The sequence below is a fragment of the Bos grunniens genome, chromosome 12 (genome assembly GCF_055505025.1).
Source record: "Bos grunniens cultivar Pamir isolate PY7600 chromosome 12, Bosgru_T2T1.0, whole genome shotgun sequence".
Classification (NCBI taxonomy): domain Eukaryota; kingdom Metazoa; phylum Chordata; class Mammalia; order Artiodactyla; family Bovidae; genus Bos; species Bos grunniens.
In genome coordinates, this window is record NC_141176.1 from 3,371,914 (window position 1) to 3,378,588 (window position 6,675).

Genomic DNA, 6,675 nt, shown 5'->3' on the forward strand with positions numbered 1-6,675 from the left:
TTTGTTATAGTTCCTTTGCATCTGTGTTTTTTTCAGTCTTTCTCTTTGTTTTATTTTTTTTTCTGGTTGGGAGCTTTAGAAGCTGCTGAAGCTGCAGATTTTGGTATCATTGACCTGCCTTCCTCTTTGTTTGGCAGTTGATGAATCCTTGGGGAGAAGTGTCTGCAATCCTGATGGAGAGCCAGAAAATAGAGCTTCTGTGAACAGCAGCCCCTGGATGCCTGATTTTTCTGAAAGATAAGCTCTTGATCAGGCAAGCAGGGGCTTAATGATTTATGCCTTCATGCCCAACTCCAGATAAAGTTAGACTATATCCTAGAGTGTATATAGAAGGAAAAGCTATTGCAGCACTTTACTGGTTGGTAAATGTAATACATTCTGAAAAAAAAAAAGAGAGAGAGAGAGACATATTATTAAACAGCTTGTATTTGAAATGGTTTCCAAATTTCAGCAGCCCAGGGATAATGATAATAATAGAAGAGGGAGTCTTAAAACACTTTAGGGAGTCTCATCCTCTTCCACCAGGCTTTCTTTTTGTTTAAGATTTAGCTTAGAGCTTTGTTCTGTATTTGTATTTTAGAAACAGAATGGGTGAAAATACAGCATTGCTAAGGTTTAGAAGAAGCATGAGATTTTTTTTTTTAAACCTCTCCCTACCTTTTTGCTAAAGAAAATGATTGTATTTTAATAACCTAAATAAGAGATAGGCCTAAGATCCCGCCTTGGAATTAAAAATAGGGTGAAAAATAAATAAAGAGTCTAAGTTATAATACCAAATCATTCTAGAATGCCTGAGAGCTTTTGTCTCCTTTGTCATTGGGATTAGTTGTTATACTTAGATCCAACTCTTTGCAACCCACTGAACTGTAGCCCACCAAACTCCTCTGTCTATGGAATTCTCAGGCAAGAATACTGGAGTGCGTAGCCATTCCCTTCTCCAGGAGATCTCGACTCAGGGATGGAACTTTGATCCCCCCGCCGCACATTGCAAGTGGATTCTTTACCATCTGAGTCGCCAAGCAAGTATTTTACCACTTAGATTCTGTAATACTTTCTCCTTCATGTCTATCCCAATTCAGTGTATTCCATGAGGTTCCTTACAGGTCATGAGCCACTCCTTGAATGGAATTTTCCCTAACAGAGCAGACCTCGATCCTCTAGGCAGTTGCCCTCAGATCGCTTCAACGTTTCTGTGTCCTCATTTGGTTTCAGCATGCTCTTTCTTCGGACCACTGACAGCTTCTGGGTCTCTAGAGGACTTCCCTCAAGCTGCTGCAGCGCCTTTGCCTGCATGTTCAAGGGGCCCTAAGAGGGGGTGTGCTGGGAGCATCCCTGTCCTTTAGAGGCCCTGGGCCGGTGGGTGACCAGTAGAGAAGCATGGGAGCTCAGGCCTCTTTCTGAAGTGTTCTCACGTTCCAGCCTTCTCATGCAGGACCTGGTTGGAGTTATCTTCCATGAGACTTTGAAATAGCTTCTTCCTCTTCCCTGTCTTACTTTCCTCATTTCCTTAGCAGTTTATTTTGAGAGCTTTTTCATAATGCACATCCTATCTCAAAGTCTGCTCCTGGGGAACTTGACTGAAAATATAACTTTCCTGGTATCCCCTTTCTTTGAATTCTAACAGCAATCTTTGCTTGAACATTAGTAATATACTGTGCCACATTGCTCGATCACTTTTCACTCCAATGAGATTGTGATCCCTCTGATAGTGCTTGGAACCCTATCTTAATATCTACTGTTCTTACTTTGCTGTTTTACTGTGCATCTATATCCAAAAAGATTTTAGAAGCTTTACAATAAATGAGTAAGAAGGATAAAATAAAAACCAGTGGACAGTGGATGGGAAACAAAAAATAAAAGGAGGTGAAAAGAAGATAAATCAACAAGTATTGACTGAGAAAACCAACCACAATCAGAAATAACATTTAGCTTATATCTCTCAGCAGCTAGGACAAAAATGGAAACATGATTCCCCTGCTTAGTTTTCAATGTTCAGTAGTATAAAGTTGCTTTGGTTATCTATTGCTGTGTAATAAATTACCCCCAAATTTAGCAGCTTGAAACAACGAACATTTATTCTCTCTCACAGCTTCTCAGGGGCAGGAAGCAGGGAGCTGCTTAAGCGGGGAGGGGGTTCAGGCTCACAATCTCCAACTGCAGTCAGGCTGTTGGCAGCAGCGGCTGTGCAGCAGGGCTTGTCTGGAACCAGATAATCCAGTTCTAAGCTCACTGGTGTGGTCGTTGGCGGGCCTCATTTCCTCGCTGGCTGTTGTCCGGAGGCTTCCCTTCTACCCCAGGTACTTCTTCACACGTGGCCTGAACGCACTCATGACGCAGCAGCTGGTTTCTCCCAGAGTGAGTCATCTGAGGAAGGAGAGAAAGCCAAAACGGAAGATGCTGTTTTTTATGTGTCCTCTGGGAAATGCTAAGCCGTCAGTTCTGCCGTGGTCACTGGTTTCCCAGTCCATCCCCAGTGCGACAGGGAGGGGCCTACGCAGCGTGTGAACTGGGCGGAGCTGGAGAGCGTGAACTGGAGATCGCGGGGGTCGTCGTGGAGGTTCATGACCACAGACATATATCACATGCATGCATTTCTCCTGAAAGCAGGACTAAAACTGAAAGTCCAAGGGAGAATTACATACGTACGTTTTTTGTATGCTCCATGTACTTGTCATATGAAGGGTTTTCAATGAATATTTATGGCTATGTAAAGCCTACTAGTCTTCCAGGGTGCTTTCTCTAGAAAGAAGAGTAAGTCAAATGAAGCTATTCAGAATAAAACACTCTGTGCCTATAGTACCTGGACGCTGATTTAGGCACCTGTAAATCGATCTTCTTTCATAGAATGTGGTGGGTATGTCACTTCCTCTTTATTTCTAATGCTGACACTCTAAAGCACGTGCTTAGGTTTCTTCATCAGTTTCTCAATGAACCTGCTTTTGTCTAAATTCTCTTCATCCTATATCTCCTTTTCATCATGTCACTGTTGCTTAATGACTCATTACTAATAGAATAAAGTCCAATCTCCTTGACTTTTTCAAAAGCAGAATTTATCTATCCAAGTTTTTATTCCATTGCTTCCATCACGAGCCCTTTATTTCAACCTGGAAGTATTATCACTGTATTCCAGATATCCATGCCTTTTTTTCACTCAACTAATTTTTGTAGCTGTTTAATCCCCTGGGGATTTCTTATTCTAATATATGTTACCGCCAAGTGCTTGTTGAGTTGACCTCTTCAGTATTTCCTTTCTCTATACCTCTGTCTTGGAGAAGGAAATGGCAACCCACTCCAGTGTTCTTGCCTGGAGAATCCCAGGGACGGGGGAGCCTGGTGGGCTGCTGTCTATGGGGTCACACAGAGTCGGACACGACTGAAGCGACTTAGCAGCAGCAGCAGCAGCAGCATACCTCTGTCTTAGTTTGAGATCTCAGTGTTTCTTAGCTAGATTATTAACTTTTTTTTTTTTTTAACTTTCTGGCTTCTTCTTAACCAACCCATACCCCCTATTGCTCTATTATTTTTATAACATGTCACACCAATCATACCATTTCCTTGCTTAAAATGAACTCACTTAGATCTTTCGCTCTTTTGAAGCTCTGTGATCATCTGTATTGCCTGGGTTACTCATTTTGATGTTCTGTAATGTGTTTCCTCCTATTATCACTTAACTTTTCTCTTTCAGTCATTTATTCATTTATTAATTCAACATATCCTTTGAATACATATGATATGCCACATACCATGCTAAATCTAGGGGGATATAAAGATTAAGAAAAACAGACCCACTTTCTGCTTTCATGGTCTTTAGAGTCTTGTGACAAATAGGGACAAAATTAAATAATCACATTAAAGAGAAAGTGTTATAAAGGGAGGACACGTGGTTGTATAAAGATACATACACAGAAACCAGCCCGAGACCCAGACTTCAGAGAGGTTCCTCTGAGGAGGTGACTTCTGAACTGGGATCTGAATAGTGGACAGAAAGCACATAGTGAAGAGGGCTGGGGGGAGAGTGAGGGTAAGAGAAGGTTTTAAGTGATGCAGTGACATGAGTAAAGGCCGTATGTGGGGCAAGCACATAGAGGAAGGGCGGGGTGATTGGAGCTTGGAGCCAGGAACAGAAAAAGGACGTTAGTAGAAAAACTGGTGAAATCTAAGTAATGTATGGAGTTTAGTTGATAGTAACATACTAATGTCAGTTTCTAAGTTTTGAGAAACACATCACAGTCACAGAAGATGGTGACATTAGAGGGAAGTGAAACTGAGGTGGCTGTGTATGGAAACTCTCCACTACCTATTCAACTTCTCTGCATATCTAAGATTATTCCAAATTAAAAGATTATTTAAGGAAGAAAGAAAGATGGAAAGTCCCAGGGACCTTGTGCACCATCTTAAGAGTGTTGGTCTTTATCTTGCAGTGAGTGTAAGGCTGTGATGGTTTTAGACAGTGGATGACACAGCAGAGCTGCGTTTGAAAATATCACTGGTATGGGGGCAGTGTGGATGGATTAGAAGGGTAATTGGGTGGGCAAAAGAGGCCAGGTGGGACACTGTTACAATCACTTGACAAGAATTAGATGAAGGTGGGACAGACTCTCTTTGGTGATGTGCATATTCATCAGACATATTTCACAGATGAATAAATTAGTAGACAAATAGATGAACTAATGAAAAAGGATCAGATAAGGGGAACTCAGACTTGCAGGAGTGTGGGACACTGTCCCAGGCTTGAGGACCGGGACCTGTGATTTCTGACAGAATCAACAGACTGTTCCTCAGGGTTTTCCCTCTTACTTGCCAGGACCTTACTCCAGAAATGGGTGGTTCCTTGTCTTATTTTCGGAATGCTCAGTGCTTGCCCAAAGGTTCTGGGAGGAGCACTGAAAGTAAAGGCAGAGCTTCAAGATACACTTGGAAAGATTTGAAAGTGTTTGATACCAGAAAATGTAAGTAAGTCAAGATGTGGTGAGACATCTGCACAATGGCTCCTTCTTTGGAGCAAGTTCATTCTGCAGATAATCTGTATTTTGCTCTTTTGGCAAAAGAAGCAATCTTAGCTTTCTTACAGCACCTGTAATTACAAGATCTTCACCTCCTGAGGGAGTTTCTAATTTCCCTACGGAGAAAGGAAGCCAGGGGAAGGGCTGTGTATGGGGAAGGTGCCATACCAAGAGTTCTGTTTTCTCACTTTGGTGAGATCCAGCAGTTTGGGCAGGGGCAGATCTGCCTTTTCTGCAAACTTTTCTCATTTGAAAAGACAGTTTATGGTTTTTAAAGAATTATCTCTTGAACTAATTAGCTTGAAGATTAGGAGGAGACTGCTGAGCTGCTTTCAATCTAGAGGAAGAAGAAACTAAGAATGATTAATATTCCAAGATTATTTCAGCCAGGCAATCCCGAAGATACCAGTTTCTCTCCTAGAACCTTTCTTCTAACATCTGAGCTCAGGGTATAGAGAGAGTTATTGCTATCTGTGTTTGTTTTCGAACACATGACCAGTTTTAGCCAATGGAGTTTATATCATGGATCTCAGAGGTTAATCTTTCCCCTTTCTTGTCTCCTCTCTGCCCCAGACATGCATTCATTTGACTGGCAGCCTGAAAAATTGAAAAATGCCACGGGGGTTATTAAGGTTGAAATCGCTTCTGCTCCTTGAAGCTCTGCAAGCTTGTTATTGCTGCACCTCTAATATTCAGGCATCAGAACAGCACGTATTGTTCTTAGCTTGCTTGACACAGGCCCATCTCAGCTGTAACACCCAGATAGAATGAAGGGGTCTCCAGATGTCATTTCTCTACTCTGAAATAGATCCTTTTAGTCGATTAAAACAGAGTCCTCAAAGTTATTAGAATATATTCTGTGTCTTTGTGCATACGCGTTTGATTTACTTTTGTTCTTATTAAAAGGGGAAACCTGGAGAAAAGGAACAAAAGAGTCTTCCATAATCCATATTTTAATAATTGCCTGTGCACACACTGAGTCTAGAGAGACTTTTCCTGTTTCTGTAACTGTTTACTTGGCTCTTTATGAAATGAATATTCCTTACCCGGCCTGGTAGACCATGACACAACTTCATGCCTCTCCTGAATTTGAATTTGGCTCCCTGTGAGCCATTACCACGTGTTGAGTCTGTCTGTAAGATGGAGATATTATTTTAGTGGCTCTTTTTTTTTTCACAATAATGGCTCCAAGTTGTATAATTTCTATTGAGTCATTATAATGTTAATATATAAATATTAAGAAAACCATTGGGAAAAAGTTACTCTGTAATTCAGAAAGCCTATTTTCCACTGTTAATAACTTCTTCATTAAATTTTTTCCTCATAAAAATATTGAAGGACCTTAATCCATTTAAAAAACCTACAAACATTTATTTAAAAAGAAGAAAGCATCTCTCACCCCACCTTAGTAATAGGAAACAATACCTCCCCTCCACTGGAAAACTTCCATGTGTCTTTAAACACAACAAAGAAAATAAAAACACTCCAAAGCCAGAGTACCCCATGGTAACAAGAAACTTCAGAGAGATTCTTCAGGAGAGAGAATTTGCTTCTATTTAGCTTTAGGGCAATAACATTTTTATCATGTTGCCCCAGGCAAACAATTCAATATTAACAGTAATGTCTGTTTATGACTAAGAATAAGATGGAAAATAATCCACAATAACAAAAA

The 6,675-nt window shown here is 40.8% G+C and overlaps 1 long non-coding RNA gene across 1 annotated transcript in view; it reads right to left on the bottom strand.

Moving 5' to 3' along the window:
* Positions 1 to 2,477, bottom strand: part of LOC147361334 (uncharacterized) — a 38,282-nt gene extending 35,805 nt beyond the window's left edge. Inside the window, exon 1 of the long non-coding RNA XR_015137575.1 lies at positions 2,146 to 2,477. This is a non-coding gene — a long non-coding RNA (uncharacterized LOC147361334). The remainder of the gene's footprint in view (positions 1 to 2,145) is intronic.
* Positions 2,478 to 6,675: the final 4,198 nt, after the last annotated feature.